Source organism: Balaenoptera borealis (assembly GCF_965194805.1).
Source record: "Balaenoptera borealis genome assembly, chromosome: 6".
In the NCBI taxonomy this organism is placed as follows: Eukaryota; Metazoa; Chordata; class Mammalia; order Artiodactyla; family Balaenopteridae; genus Balaenoptera; species Balaenoptera borealis.
Window position 1 is genome coordinate 14,251,118 of NC_138863.1, and position 16,857 is coordinate 14,267,974.

Here is a 16,857-nt window from a genome sequence, read left to right on the forward strand (position 1 = left end):
TGGGATCTTCCCAGACCAGGGCTCGAACCCGTGTCCCCTGCATTGGCAGGCAGATTCTCAACCACTGCGCCACCAGGGAAGCCCCTCATGAAAGTATTTGATGAGCTTGTTTCCTGGTATGAAATAAAAGCCTAATGACATTCAAGCATGTTTTTCACCCTTTTAAATGATACAAGTGAAGTATATTGAGTGCACTTTAGATGAAGGGTGCCATTATAGGAGTAGAAAGAAGAGCTGCTCTTGGATTACAGATAGAGTGAATCACCAAGGTTGCATTGGTGAATTTTGGAGGTGGAATATCTTACGTGTTTTAGGTGAAAGGAGAGAACAGAAGAGCAATACATTTTTTGGCTAATGTGAATAAAAGGGACTAATGATCTAGAAAAGTCATTGAATTATGTGACATTTCTTGCATTCAGCTAAAGCTTGTCATTTCAACCTTGTTTATACCTAACTATGAAGTAAGACCTTCACATGTAGTTCTGAGTCAAGGAGCCAGTGCTGGATGAAACCAAAGCACTGCTTGGAAAATATGATAGAGACCAGATGTTCGTTTACCAGACCATTTCCTGTTTCCTCCTGGGTTTACAGCTAGACTTCACTTCCCACCCTTCTTGAAGTTTGGTTTATCCATAATGGAATCATAACCAGTGGCATGTGGGTCCAAGTAACATATGCCCAACTGCAGGTCTGACTCTTAAAACACTCCCATGTGTGACCCTCCATTCTCTGTCTTTCCCGGTTTATAGCCAAAGGAAAATACTCTAGGATCCAGAGAAGGCAGAGAGCCATGAGATGGAAGGAACCTAAAAACGGCTGTCAGGAAAGCCAACCAAGCAGGAATAGTCACACTGGACAGAAGTACACATGTGTGACAGAAGTAAACTTCTATGGTGTTAAGTCCCTGAACTCCTGGATTTGTTGGTTAGGGCGGTGAACCTACCCTGACACATGAAACAATCGTGGGCTACCATCAATGGGATCAGAGAAAGCCCATGCACAGCAACAAAGACCCAACACAGCCAAAAATGAAAATTAAAAAAAAAAAAAAACTAAATAAATTTATTAAAAAAAAAAAAAAATGAGGCTGCTGAGAAGTAGAAAGATAATGTTACTATCCACACAAGAAGTCAGTTTTGTAGAGGTACAAATTGGGTACCACAAGCTACCCTGAGTCTGCATACAAATTTTGTTTGGCCCTCACTGTATGAAAAATGGAATCAATTTTGTGATTTTATATAAAACTTGGATTTTTTCCCCCTTCTCTTGAAAAACTGTAAGGACTGGCCACTTAGGGCCTGCACATCTGCATGCAGTAATCAACTGAAGCTAGAGGGTGTGCACTGCTGACTTCTACAGTCCCCACTGCTATACCTGCCCACCTCACCGATTTACACACTTGTCACCCTAAATTTTTACCTTGCTTCTGTGGTTGCTGATGCAGCTTCTTAGTCTGGCTTTTGAGACCTTCCATGATCTGAATTCCAAGTCACATATCCTATCCTTTCACAGGTCGATGTATTACTCTTCTTCTTGGCTGTTGCTTGTTCTACTTTTTCCCTTTACCTGAAATGTTATTTACCCCCTCCCTATGTCCAGATTCTTTAATACCCAGCTCAAGTGTCACTTTCATGACTCCTTTCTTATTCCAGCCTTCCTTCCTCCTCTAAGACCCCTTTGTTTTACATTTGTACCTCCCAGGGTACTTATTTTTAGTATTATATTATAAATATTTATATATGTGCCCTATCTCTTGCTGACATGAACAATCTTTGAGAGCCATGTGTGTGTGTGTGTGTGTGTGTGTGTATGTGTGTGTTTATGTGTGTGTGTGTGTGTGAGTGAGAGACAGACAGCCAGAGAAAGATTGCTTTTCTGAATCTCCTAAAGGGCCTGTTAAAGTCTTATATTCACTGACACAATTTCTCATATAGTTATTCCTTACTTTTCGAAAGTTCGCTTTACGCCCCTTGGCTTTTACAAAAGACCTGCATTAGTACCTGTTTTCTATAACCAAAAGAAATCTGAAGAGGATTTTTGATTTTACAAAAAAGCAGAAAACGAAATAGGGTTCAGTGTGTGTTTTGCGGGGAGCCATTATAAAGGCAGTGGGCACCCTGAACAGGAGACTGGCACTGCCAAGCTCCTTCCCCAGGAGCTACAGTCAGCATCTCAGCCTCAAGCCACCATAGCTTTGAACTGTGTCTATAAGCATCTGTGCTTTATCTGCTTTTATACCATTTTGGCTTACGAAATGTTTCATAGGACACCCTGCTTTCGGATAATGGAGGAAACCTATAGATATCAAACCAGAATCTGAAACTCCCCCGTTTAAAAAGGTATGTTTTTTTGGCAATTCCCTGGTGGTCCAGTGGTTAGGACTCGGCGCTTTCACTGCCATGGGCCTGGGTTCAAACCCTGGTCGGGGAACTAAGATCCCACAACCCGCATGGTGTGGCCAAAAAAAAAAAAAAAATTAAAAAGGTATATTTTCCTTAACACTCCCAGATTGGAATGTTTTTGAAGAACCTTAAGGAATTCATTAAAAAACAAAAAAAGAAATTCATTAGACCAGCAAGCAGTCTGCTCATTTCTAGAATATCACCAGAATAGCTTATTTTTGATCAAGATATACTATCTCTTGTATTGTCTTGAGTTCAGAAATTAGGGACTTCCCTGGTGGTCCAACAGGGAACTAGATCCCGCGTGCTTGCTGCAACTATGAGCCCACATGCCACAACGAAGATCCCACGTGCCTCAACTAAGACCCTGTGCAGCCTAAATAAACAAACAAACAAACAAATAAATAAGAAATAGCATTAAAATCTTGTATTTCTGAAGCACGACAGGCTCCCAAAACTTCAGGTGACACTGCTGCACTTCTGTCTGCAGCTGGGTCCCCAGAAATCTTACCAGTGCCTGACACTCAGTAAAATATCAATAAATGTTTGCTAAATGAAACTGGATGACAAAAAACTAAATTCAATATGGCAACTAATTGGCTGCAGTTGTTCCTGTGATAGTAAAGTGACTTAAGTTTAAAACTGAGCGCTTAGTGGTGGTACCATAAAGATATATTTATTTTCTTGAGAAAGAAGAAACAAGAAAAGAACACAAGTGAGTTGGGACCGGAAGTTAAACTATCACATTTCCAGGTCAGCCTTAATTCAATATCTTTTATGTGAGTGACACTGAGCTTTTATGTTGAAGCCATTCATCTGGGTGGCAAACCCATCACCAGCTCTTACCAGCAAGGTGAGAGAACCCGAGGGTTTTGTTGATGAGGTTGTACAAAGAAGAACAGCCTCCTAAAATATATATATATATGGTTCACTTCTACCCAAAGGTGTACACTCTTTGTGTTTTTAACTGTGTCACATGGACAATGTATGACTCTTCTACGTGATTATTACAGGGGTTGGCTTTTTGTTAGAATGGAACCTCCCTTTCTGATTATTTTTTTCTAACTCATGGAGTAGAAAGTAGTGATGTGCTAATTCCTCTCTGTCTCTTCAGTATTCCTTTGCCCTCTGCTCCAAAAATGAGTTGACTTGCTTTTTAGGTACCATGTGAGATCTATACAAACGCAAGTGATGTGAAAACAAAGGTATGAAGGCACATTGGTAAACAGAAATGGAAAAACACCTTTCAAAGAAGCTTACTATAGCGGAAGGTGGTATTTGCCATGGGAATGGTAACCACCAATAAATTACAATTCACACTAGACCTAGCTAAGATATTACTTATAAGGGACAAGAAAGGCCGTTTCTTTTAAAAATTTAGAACAGATGAGCAGGTAAGGAAGGACAGGCAGCATAAAAGAGAATAAGTTATTTTGTGTTGGTAAATGTAAAGGTTCTCCATTTATTGATTCTCTCATCTCATGCTCCTGTTAATAGATGAAAAATAGTAGCATAAGGATTTAGAATGAGCAAATATTGTCAAGGAGGTCTGAGAGCCAAGTTGGATTATTTTTTATGAGTGCTATGATGTAAAAAATGTTGGGAAACTGCCATAAACTACCCAGTAAAAGCTAGCCTTACAAAGTTGACCTTAGAGAGAGGACTTAGAAAAGTAACCTTATTTATATATCTATAAATATATATATATATCTTTTTCTCAGATCACAACTAGTACAGGAAAGGGTTAATTCAGCAGGTCTGGGTTGCTCAGACCCTGCACATTCTAAATAAAAACCTGCCTCCAGCTGGCTGGCTCTAGGGAGATAACCTCTGAGCCCTTGGAGTGTTCTGCCTGATAAGAGTGTTTTTTATGCCTGAGGGCTGGGCCATGCTACCGCAGTGTGACAGTTTATCCTGACAATGTGATTGATGGTGAACACCTGTTTTTTTTTTTTTAACTCTGGGTTGGGGCTGAAGTCTGAGTACCTGAGATCAGTCACATGGGCTCTGCCCTCCTTCAGGACTGATCCCCAGTAGAACTCCTGGATACCAAGGCCCAGTGAGCATCGCCAGTTGGCAGCACTTAGCATGTTTTGTGCACATGGCTGCTGGGAGAATTAAGCGTATTCCCATGTGACACTGAAACCGTGCAACTGAGATTGGGTCTTGAACCCATGGTTCTCTAACTGAGATGACACACCTGGTAATAGGACTTAATGAAGCTCAGGTTCTTGATGTCTCATCACAGAAAGAATTCAGTGAGAGAGAGATTAACTAGAGTTATCGTGATAATCATTGTGCAATACATACAAATATTGAATCAATATGTTGTACCTAAAACTAATATAATGTTATATATCAGTTATACCTCAATAAAATATTACACTATATATTGAAAAAAAAGAATTCAGTGAGAGACAAAGTGATAGGTAAGAAGTGAATTTAGTTAGAGAGAAACACACTCCGCAGTCAGAGTGTGGGCCATCTCAGAAGGCGAGAGTGGCACCAGGGTATGGGGTTGTCAGTTTTTATAGGGGTGGGTCATTTCATAGGCTAATGAGTGGGAGGATTATTCCAGCTATTTTGAGGAAGGGGTGAGGATTTCCAGGAATTGGGCCACTGCCCACTTTTTGACCTTTATGGCCAGCCTTGGAACTGTCATGGAGCGTGTGGGTGTGTCATTTAGCTTCTTGATGTGTTACAATGAGCATATACTGAGGTTCAAGATCTAGTGGAAGTCTGCCATCTTGGACCTGTTTGGTTCTAATCAGTTTATGTCATGTCCTTGGGCTATGTCATTCTTTTAAAAGTTGTGCCCTGCCCCTTTCCCTCCTGTTTCAACACCACCAAGAGGGGACACATGGAAGCTTGTGCCTGGTTTCTCTTGGACTTTGCCCCACATCTCTTTTCCCTTCGCTGATTCTATTTTCTATCCTTTTACTGCCATAAACTGTAACTGTGCCTCATAGCTTCTGAGACTTGTGAGTCCTAGTGAATTATCGAGCCTGAGGTTGGTCTTGCAGACCCCCGACAACATCCCTAGTCAGATGCTATCGCTTAGGAGTATGGTATTGAAAACAAATAATTATGGAGACCAGTAAGGGGAAAGCCAGGGAAGGTGTTTTGGGGGCAGAGTGTAGTGGGTCCTGTGAGGAGTTTGGGTCTTTCCTCTTTCCTGGGATTACATAGTTAGAGCCAGAGTTGAAGTGGCTGGGGAAAGACTCTTAGCTCTATTTCTTCCGACATTGGAGGCATCTCCACGTTCCCAAGGGAAAAAGATGAGGTAAACAAAAGTTAAGTATGTAGAACTGACAACTTTGCAGACTTGGGGCTCTAACTCTGCCCGGGGAAGGTTGTCCATCAGCCTTGCTGGGACTGGTCCCTCTGAGGGTCAGGAAAGGCAGACCTGCACGGGAGCAAGGGGAGAGGTGGGTCTTTCTCAGCTTCTAAGACCAGGGGAATCTCCTTACGTATTCCATTTTATAAACTCTTGAAATTAGTACCTAGAATCTCTGAATTGATTAGTAAGGTGGGTTTTGGACCTGGAACTTCAGGATTCAGTCACACACCAGTTGTGTGACTTTGGCAGGTATATTCCGCTGGCCTCAATTTCCTGTCTGTGCTCAGGACAGGGTCTGGAACTTCGAAAGTGCTTAGTCAATGCTGGTGTTGGTTTCTCTTCTGGATCATCTTGAGGCAGGAGATAGATAGGCCCCAGGCTGAGCAGTGAAGTCTGTCCCCTGTAGACAGATACTCCAAGATAAAGACAATGGTGGGGGAAAGGAGGAGCTGAGTCCTGCCCAGATAAGAGATAAACAGACCACATATTTCTCATTCTTGAGGTCAAGGAGAACTTCCTGACTACACTTGTGCAGAAAGGTTCCTCGGGGGCCAAAAAGGGAGGAGGAACCACCCTCATAATAGGTGATGTCAACCTTCCCACAGGCCTCTCTCTGGGCTGGAATCCATCTTGGCTAAGAGATGCACACGCCCACGGGGAGGACCCTGAGATAAACCAAATGCAGACTCAGAGCCAGGTAAAGCAAGATAATTGGCCAGAGGAAACCCAGAAGAAATGCCCCATATAAGTGATTCAAACTACTATGGAGGTGTGACTCTCTCTCTGAACCCACCCGTGTGTCTATCCACAAGTACTATACTCTTTTTCCTCCCATTAAACACCTTACTTGCTTCACTACTTTCCGTCTCTTTGTTGAAATTCATTTCTACAAAGCAGACAAGCCAGGGCCTTGTCGCTAGCCACTGGCCCTCATGGTCTAGTGGTTAGGATTCAGGGCTCTCACTGCTGTGGCCTGGCTTCAGTCTCTGGTCGGGGAACTGAGATCCTGCTTCAAGCTGCTGCCGATCCAGGCCATCTGAGGTCAATCTGATAAGTGGCAGAAGAGCTATCCCAACTCTGATGTTGGGGAGGTGGTTTGTTTTGCCTAAAATAGCTTCATGGAAGAAAAAATAGAGCATCCTGTGAGTTTACAGAAACTAGAGATGACAGAAATTGCACTTGAATACCAGTTCTTACATATTGAATTCAAAGAAGAGTATTCCTTTAAGGCAAACGTGGTGGTCTTCCTCCTCCCCCTCTCCCCGTGGGGTCCTTCCTGGACTCTTGCCTGCAGCTGTGATGGGGGCCAGGACGAATTTCTTGTTTCACTGGACAAAGCGAGCATGAGACTAATATCACCCCTGAGGCCAAGAGGACAAATTTGACACAAGACGAGCTTTAATCATAGGCAAACTCTAGGTTTAAAATAGTCTCTTCCTTTGACATATTCAGGGTAATTCCCAAATGAAAAGCTAATTTTTACATAGCTTGGAAAGGCCACAGGCTAATCTTGGAGCGTAATATCCTCAGTGTGCTGAGGGTCTGACGTGACACGGCTACCTTCTATGATATGGTTAGGCTTCCTCTCCACGGTACAGTTAAAAGAAAGGCATAAGGAGGCATTTTATTTTTCTGGGGCCATGGGCTCCATTTCCAAACTCTTAAAAGTTTTAGTAAAATTGAAATGATAAGAATTTCTGGCAAAATTTCTTTAATGAAAATTCAAGTGATATTTAGCAAAAAAAGAATGAAAACTAAAAATAACACCCAATATTGGATGCCACAGGTGAACAGCATACATTGCTGAAGAAGTAATGTTATTGCACGTAAATAACATTTTAATGGTCATATCTTTTGACCCAGGAATTTTGAGAATGTAATGCAGGGGTTGGCAAACTGGTCCATGGGCCAAATCCAACCCAAGGACTCTTTTTGTATGACCAGCCAGGTAAGGATGGATGTGCAGTTTTAAAGAATTATTAAAAGAGGAAAGAGAAAAAAAAGGAGGAGGAGGAGGAAGACTGCATGCCCCACAAGCCTAAAATTTTTGCTCTCTGGCCCTTTCCACAATAAATTTGCCTATTCCAGATCTTACTTAGGGAATAATCCAAAATATGGAGCATCTACTTGAACAAGGATGATCTTTGCAATAGTTTTGCAATAGTTCAAAAGATTAGGACCAATCTAAATGGATAGATTTAGATCTATTAGTCCTAGGATAGAGGGATAGTTATGTAGCTATTAAATAATTCATGTGAGGATGTTTGACCACCAATAAAGTGATGGCTAGTGAGGGCCACGGGTCTGTGGTTGTGAATTTTGTCTGTCTTAGGAACGCTTTCTGGATTGCCATGGCTCACCCACGTCTTCTCACTCCTAAGTGCTCAATGCAGATGTTGGATAAACTGCACATTTAAAAATTTGAGGATGTTCTGCCTTGAACTTAAGGAATAGACCTGACAGCTCCTGAAACCTGTGCTCTGGCTTTTAGGACCCTTGTAGCAAGGAGGTGACCAGGGTTGCACAGTTTACTTGGAGAGGTGTTCAAGCTCAGGACACTCTATTCTTCATTTTCTCTTAAAGAAGCTTCTCCTTTTCCCAGCATCTCTCAGGACACCTTCCTCCATATTTCCACAGAGTATGCTGTGGGTGCGTGGGATTCTTACGCTCTTTAATTGATTTATGTCTTTCTGAAACCAGATACTGTAAGGCTTGTTACATATATCTCATTTCTTGTGGCTTTTGTGGTTATTTCTGTAAAAGTCTGTCTTCAGAGGCTTGACCAGGAATATAATCATGGTCACATCTTTGTTCTGTTGAAAAACATCACATATAGTTCACAATGTTTGCCCTTTTTTTTAAAAACATCTTTATTGGAGTATAATTGCTTCACAATGGTGTGTTAGTTTCTGCTTTATAACAAAGTGAATCAGCTACACATATACACACGTTCCCATATCTCCTCCCTCCCGCATCTCCCTCCCTCCCACCCTCCCCATCCCACCCCCTAGGCGGTCACAAAGCACAGAGCTGATCTCCCTGCGCTATGGGGTTGCTTCCCACTAGCTATCTATTTTACGTTTGGTAGAGTATATATGTCCATGCCACTCTCTCACTTTGTCACATCTTACCCTTCCCTTCCCCATATCCTCAAGTCCATTCTCTAGTAGGTCTGTGTCTTTATTCCCGTCCTGCCACTAGGTTCTTCATGACCTTTTTTTTTTTTTATCCCGTAGATTCCATATATATGTGTTAGCATACTGTATTTGTTTTTCTCTTTCTGACTTACTTCACTCTGTATGACAGACTCTAACTCCATCCACCTCACTACAAATAACTCCATTTCGTTTCTTTTTATGGCTGAGTAATATTCCATTGTATATATGTGCCACATCTTCTTTATCCATTCATCTGATGATGGACATTTAGGCTGCTTCCATGTCCTGGCTATTGTAAATAGAGCTGCAATGAACATTTTAGTATATGACTCTTTTTGAATTATGGTTTTCTCAGGGTATATGCCCAGTAGTGGGATTGCTGGATCATATGGTAGTTCTATTTGTAGTTTTTTAAGGAACCTCCATACTGTTCTCCATAGTGGCTGTATCAATTTACATTCCCACCAACAGTGCAAGAGGGTTCCCTTTTCTCCACACCCTCTCCAGCATTTATTGTTTCTAGATTTTTTGATGATGGCCATTCTAACCGGTGTGAGATGATATCTCATTGTAGTTTTGATTTGCATTTCTCTAATGATTAATGATGTTGAGCATTCTTTCATGTGTTTGTTGGCCATCTGTATATCTTCTTTGGAGAAATGTCTATTTAGGTCTTCTGCCCATTTTTGGATTGGGTTGTTTGTTTTTTTGTTATTGAGCTGCATGAGCTGCTTGTAAATCTTGGAGATTAATCCTTTGTCAGTTGCTTCATTTGCAAATATTTTCTCCCATTCTGAGGGTTGTCTTTTGGTCTTGTTTATGGTTTCCTTTGCTGTGCAAAACTATTAAGTTTCATTAGGTCCCATTTGTTTATTTTTGTTTTTATTTCCATTTCTCTAGGAGCTGGGTCAAAAAGGATCTTGCTGTGATTTATGTCATAGAGTGTTCTGCCTATGTTTTCCTCTAAGAGTTTGATAGTGTTTGGCCTTACATTTAGGTCTTTAATCCATTTTGAGTTTATTTTTGTGTACAGTGTTAGGGAGTGTTCTAATTTCATACTTTTACATGTACCTGTCCAGTTTTCCCAGCACCACTTATTGAAAAGGCTGTCTTTTCTCCACTGTATATGCTTGCCTCCTTTATCAAACATAAGGTGACCATATGTGTGTGGGTTTATCTCTGGGCTTTCTATCCTGTTCCATTGATCTATGTTTCTGTTTTTGTGCCAGTACCATACTGTCTTGATTACTGTAGCTTTGTAGTATAGTCTGAAGTCAGGGAGCCTGATTCCCCCAGCTACATTTTTCGTTCTCAAGATTGCTTTGGCTATTCGGGGTCTTTTGTGTTTCCATACAAATTGTGAAATTTTTTGTTCTTGTTCTGTGAAAAATGCCAGTGGTAGTTTGATAGGGATTGCATTGAATCTGTAGATTGCTTTGGGTAATAGAGTCATTTTCACAATGTTGATTCTTCCAATCCAAGAACATGGTATATCTCTCCATCAATTTGTATCATCTTTAATTTCTTTCATCAGTGTCTTATAATTTTCTGTATACAGGTCTTTTGTCTCCTTAGGTAGGTTTATTCCTAGATATTTTATTCTTTTTGTTACAATGGTAAATGGGTGTGTTTTCTTAATTTCACTTTCAGATTTTTCATCATTAGTGTATAGGAATGCAAGAGATTTCTGTGCATTAATTTTGTATCCTGCTACTTTACCAAATTCATTGATTAGCTCTAGTAGTTTTCTGGTAGCATCTTTAGGATTCTCTATGTATAGTATCATGCCATCTGCAAACAGTGACAGCTTTACTTCTTCTTTTCCAATTTGGATTCCTTTTATTTCTTTTTCTTCTCTGATTGCCGTGGCTAGGACTTCCAAAACTCTGTTGAATAATAGTGGTGAGAGTGAGCAACCTTGTCTTGTTCCTGATCTTAGTGGAAATGGTTTCAGTGTTTCACCATTGAGGATGATGTTGGCTGTGGATTTGTCATATATAGCCTTCATTATGTTGAGGAAAGTTCCCTCTATTCCTACTTTCTGCAGGGCTTTTATCATATATCGGTGTTGAATTTTGTCGAAAGCTTTCTCTGCATCTATTGAGATGATCATATGGTTTTTCTCCTTCAATTTGTTAATATGGTGTATCATGTGGATTGATTTGCATATATTGAAGAATCCTTGCATTCCTGGGATAAATCCCACTTGATCATGGTGTATGATCCTTTTAATGTGCTGTTGGATTCTGTTTGCTAGTATTTTGTTGAGGATTTTTGCATCTATGTTCATCAGAGATATTGGCCTGTAGTTTTCTTTCTTTGTGACATCTTTGTCTGGTTTTGGTATCAGGGTGATCGTGGCCTCGTAGAATGAGTTGGGGAGTGTTCCTCTCTCTGCAATATTTTGGAAGAGTTTGAGAAAGACAGGTGTTAGCTCGTCTCTAAATGTTTGATAGAATTCACCTGTGAAGGCATCTGGTCCTGGGCTTTTGTTTGTTGGAAGATTTTTAATCACAGTTTCAATTTCAATGCTTGTGATTGGTCTGTTCATATTTTCTATTTCTTCCTGGTTCAGTCTCGGAAGGTTGTGCATTTCTAAGAATCTGTCCATTTCTTCCAGGTTGTCCATTTTATTGGCATAGAGTTGCTTGTAGTAATCTCTCATGATCGTTTGTATTTCTGCAGTGTCAGTTGTTACTTCTCCTTTTTCATTTATAATTCTATTGATTTGAGTCTTCTCCCTTTTTTTCTTGATGACTCTGGCTAATGGTTTATCAGTTTTGTTTATCTTCTCAAAGAACCAGATTTTAGTTTTGTCAATCTTTGCTACTGTTTCCTTCATTTCTTCTTCATTTATTTCTGATCTGATCTTTATGATTTCTTTCCTTCTGCTAATTTTGGGGTTTTTTTGTTCTTCTTTCTCTAATTGTTTTAGGTGCAAGTTTAGGTTGTTTATTCGAGATGTTTCCTGTTTTTTGAGGTAGGCTTGTATTGCTATAAACTTCCCTCTTAGAACTGCTGTTGCTGCATCCCATAGGTTTTGGGTCATCGTGTCTCCATTGTCATTTGTTTCTAGGTATTTTTTGATTTCCCCTTTGATTTATTCAGTGATCACTTTGTTATTAAGTAGTGTATTGTGTAGCCTCCATGTGTTTGTATTTTTTACAGATCTTTTCCTGTAATTGATATCTAGTCTCATAGCATTGTGGTCGGAAAATATACTTGATACGATTTCAAATTTCTTAAATTTGCCAAGGCTTGATTTGTGACCCAAGATATGATCTATCCTGGAGAATGTTCCATGCGCACTTGAGAAAAATGTGTATTCTGTTGTTTTTGGGTGGAATGTCCTATAAATATCAATTAAGTCCATCTTGTTTAATGTATCATTTAAAGCTTGTGTTTCCTTATTTATTTTCATTTTGGATGATCTGTCCATTGGTGAAAGTGGGATGTTAAAGTCCCCAACTATGACTGTGTTACTGTCGATTTCCCCTTTTATGGCTGTTAGTATTTGCCTTATGTATTGAGGTGCTATGTTGGGTGCATAAATATTTACAATTATTATATCTTCTTCTTGAATCGATCCCTTGATCATTATATAGTGTCCTTCATTTTTTTTTTTTTTTTAACTTTTGAGTTTATTTATTTATTTATTTATGGCTGTGTTGGGTCCTCGTTTCCGTGCGAGGGCTCTCTCTAGTTGTGGCAAGCGGGGGCCACTCTTCATCGCCGTGCGCAGGCCTCTCATTATCGTGGCCTCTCTTGTTGCGGAGCACAGGCTCCAGACGCGCAGGCTCAGCAACTGTGGCTCACGGGCCCAGTTGCTCCGTGTCACGTGGGATCTTCCCAGACCAGGGCCCGAACCCGCGTCCCCTGCATTGGCAGGCAGACTCTCAACCACTGCGCCACCAGGGAAGCCCTATAGTGTCCTTCTTTGTCTCTTGTAATGGTCTTTATTTTAAAGTCTATTTTGTCTGATAGGAGAATTGCTACTCCAGCTTTCTTTTGATTTCCATTTGCATGGAATATCTTTTTCCAACCCCTCACTTTCAGTCTGTATGTGTCCCTAGGTCTGAAGTGGGTCTCTTGTAGACAGCATATATATGGGTCTTGTTTTTGTATCCATTCAGCCAGCCTGTGTCTTTTGGTGGGAGCATTTAATCCATTTACATTTAAGGTAATTATTGATATGTATGTTCCTATTCCCATTTTCTTAAATGTTTTGGGTTTGTTATTGTAGGTGTTCTCCTTCTCTTGTGTTTCTTGCCTAGAGAAGTTCCTTTAACATTTGTTGTAAAGCTGGTTTGGTGGTGCTGAACTCTCTCAGCTTTTGCTTGTCTGTAAAGGTTTTAATTTCTCCATCACATCTGAATGAGATCCTTGCTGGGTAGAGTAATCTTGGTTGTAGGTTTTTCTCCTTCATCACTTTAAATATGTTCTGCCACTCCCTTCTGGCTTGCAGAGTTTCTGCTGAAAGATCAGCTGTTAACCTTATGGGGATTCCCTTGTGTGTTATTTGTTGTTTTTCCCTTGCTGCTTTTAATATGTTTTCTTTATATGTAATTTTTGATAGTTTGATTAATATGTGTCTTGGCGTGTTTCTCCTTGGATTTATCCTGTATGACTCTCTGTGCTTCCAGGACTTGATTAACTATTTCCTTTCCCATATTAGGGAAGTTTTCAACTATAATCTCTTCAAATATTTTCTCAGTCCCTTTCGTTTCCTCTTCTTCTTCTGGGACCCCTATAATTCGAATGTTGGTGCGTTTAATGTTGTCCCAGAGGTCTCTGGGACTGTCCTCAGTTCTTTTCATTCTTTTTTCTTTATTCTGTTCTGCAGTAGTTATTTCCACCATTTTATCTTCCAGGTCACTTATCCGTTCTTCTGCCTCAGTTATTCTGCTATTGATCCCGTCTAGAGTATTTTGTATTTCATTTATTGTGTTTTTCATCGTTGCTTGGTTCCTCTTTAGTTCTTCTAGGTCCTTGTTAAATGTTTCTTGCATTTGTCTATTCTATTTCCAAGATTTTGGATCATCTTTATTATCATTATTCTGAATTCTTTTTCAGGTAAACTGCCTATTTCCTCTTCATTTGTTAGGTCTGGTGTGTTTTTACCTTGTTCCTTCATCTGCTGTGTGTTTTTCTGTCTTCTCATTTTGCTTATCTTACTGTGTTTGTGGTCTCCTTTTCACAGGCTGCAGGTTCGTAGTTCCTGTTGTTTTTTGGTATCTGTCCCCAGTGGCTAAGCTTGGTTCAGTGGGTTGTGTAGGCTTCCTGGTGGAGGGGACTAGTGCCTGTGTTCTGGTGGATAAGGCTGGATCTTGTCTTTCTGGTGGGCACGTCCACGTCTGGTGGTGTGTTTTGGGGTGTCTGTGGCCTTATTATGATTTTAGGCAGCCTCTCTGCTAATGGATGGGCTGTGTTCCTGTCTTGCTAGTTGTTTGGCATAGGGTGTCCAGCACTGTAGCTTGCTGGTCGTTGAGTGAAGCTGGGTCTTGGTGTTGAGATGGAGATCTCTGAGAGATTTTCGCCATTTGGTATTACGTGGAGCTGGGAGGTCTCTTGTGGACCAGTGTCCTGAAGTTGGCTCTGCCACCTCAAAGGCACAGCCCTGATGCCTGGCTGGAGCACCAAGAGCCTTTCCTCCACACAGCTCAGAATAAAAGGGAGAAAAAATAGAAAGAAAGAAAGAAAGAGGATAAAATAAAATAAAATAAAATAAAGTAAGATAAAATAAAATAATGCTATTAAAATAAAAAATAAGAAAAATATTATTAAGAAAAAATTTATTAAGAAAAAATATATTTTTAATTTTTTAAAATAAAAAATAAGAAAAAAATTTTTTTTAATTTTTGCAAATAAAAAATAAGAATAAAATTATTAAGAAAAAGTTTATTGAGAAAAAAAAATTTTTTTAAGTAAAATAAAAAAACGGACGGACCGAACCCTAGGACAAATGGTGAAAGCAAAGCTATACAGACAAAATCTCACACAGAAGCATACACATACACACTCAGAAAAAGAGGAAAAGGGGAAAAAATAGTATATCCGGCTCCCAAAGTCCACCTCCTCAATTTGGGATGATTCGTTGTCTATTCAGCTATTCAACAGATGCAGGTACATCAAGTTGTTTGTGGAGCTTTAATCCGCTGCTCCTGAGGCTGCTGGGGGAGATTTCCCTTTCTCTTCTTTGTTTGCACAGCTCCTGGGGTTCAGCTTTGGATTTGGACCCGCCTCTGCGTGTAGGTCACCTGAGGGCGTCTGTTCTTCGCTCAGACAGGACGGGGTTAAAGGAGCCGCTGCTTCGGGGGCTCTGGCTCACTCAGGCCGGGGGGAGGGAGCAGTACAGAGGAGGCGGGGCGATCCTGCTGCGGCGTCAGAGGCGTCGTGACGTTGCAGCAGCCCGAGGCACACCGTGCGTTCTCCTGGGGGAGTTGTTCCTGGGTCACGGGCCCCTGGCAGTGGCGGGCTGCACCGGCTCCCGGGAGGGGCGGTGTGGAGAGTGACTTGTGCTCGCACACAGGCTTCTTGGTGGCGGCAGCAGCAGCCTTAGCGTCTCATGCCCGTCTCTGGGGTCCGCGCTGATGGCCGTGGCTCGCGCCCGTCTCTGGAGCTCGTTTAGGCGGCGCTCTGAATCCCCTTTCCTCGCGCACCAGGAAACAAAGAGGGAAGAAAAAGTCTCTTGCCTCTTCGGCAGCTGCAGACTTTTTCCCGGACTCCCTCCCGGCTAGCCGTGGCGCACTAGCCCCTTCAGGCTGTGTTCACGCCGCCAACCCCAGTCCTCTCCCTGCGATCCGACCGCAGCCCGAGCCTCAGCTCCCAGCCCCGCCCGCCCCGGCGGCTGAGCAGACAAGCCTCTCGGGCTGGTGAGTGCTGCTCGGCGCCGATCCTCTGTGTGGGAATCTCTCCGCTTTGCCCTCCGCGCCCCTGTGGCTGCACTCTCCTCCGTGGCTCCGAAGCTTCCCCCCTCCGCCACCCTCAGTCTCCGCCCGCGAAGGGGCTTCCTAGTGTGTGGAAACCTTTCCTCCTTCACGGCTCCCTCCCACTGGTGCGGGTCCCGTCCCTATTCTTTTGTCTCTGTTATTTCTTTTTTCTTTTGCCCTCCCCAGGTACTTGGGGAGTTTCTTGCCTTTTGGGAGGTGTGACGTCTTCTGCCAGCGTTCAGTGGGTGTTCTGTAGGAGCAGTTCCACGTGTAGATGTATTTCTGATGTATCTGTGGGGAGGAAGGTGATCTCCACGTCTTACTCTTCTGCCATCTTGCCCAGACCCCCCTGTTTGCCCTTTTTCAGGGAAAGAGTCGTTGATTGTTTCAGTCTTTCCAATGAAGAATTTGAGAGGAATTTTCTAACTCAGGTCCTGCGCCAGTGATTTCTTTGGGACTGAGCAAAGCACAGCTAAGATACTTTTCCCTTTGTTACTCTAAACCCTGCCATGGTCCCCTGGTGCCAGTAAGATAATGTCCAAACTCCTTGGCGTGGAACGAGGTCTTGTCCCAGTCTCTCTACCTCAGTGATCACAGTACACCCCATGTAACTGCACCTCCAACATGTGATAAGCTCTTGCTTTCTTCTGCACTTTTGCCTGTTTGGAACTTACTACCTACATGTCACCTCCTCAGAGAGTTCTTTGTTGATCACTCCAGTTAAGTTGCAATCTAGCTCTCTCACCCTTAACACTTTCCCATACCCCATGTCTTTATTATAATTGAAAAGCTTTCGAATAAGTTTAAAATAAATTTATTTTCAGCAAGTGACTTTCCTATTGGATAGTGAATTGTGGAGTTGGAGCTGGAACCCACATCTCCAGATTTCTTGTTTAGTGCTGAAGTTAGACCAGAATTCCTTATTCAATGCCATGTTTAGACTAGAATTCCTTATTCGATGTCATAGTTAACATATTTAATATTGAAGCTGGAGCTGGGTTTGAATCTCAGCTCTGCCACTTATTCTC

The 16,857-nt window shown here is 41.7% G+C and overlaps 1 protein-coding gene across 1 annotated transcript in view; it reads left to right on the plus strand.

Annotated features, from left to right (window-relative positions):
- AP1S3 (adaptor related protein complex 1 subunit sigma 3) overlaps nt 1-2,562 on the plus strand; it is a 62,854-nt gene extending 60,292 nt beyond the window's left edge. The window contains exon 6 of the transcript XR_014245737.1: nt 750-2,562. The gene's annotated coding sequence lies outside the window, so the exon portion shown is untranslated. The remainder of the gene's footprint in view (nt 1-749) is intronic.
- Nucleotides 2,563-16,857: the final 14,295 nt, after the last annotated feature.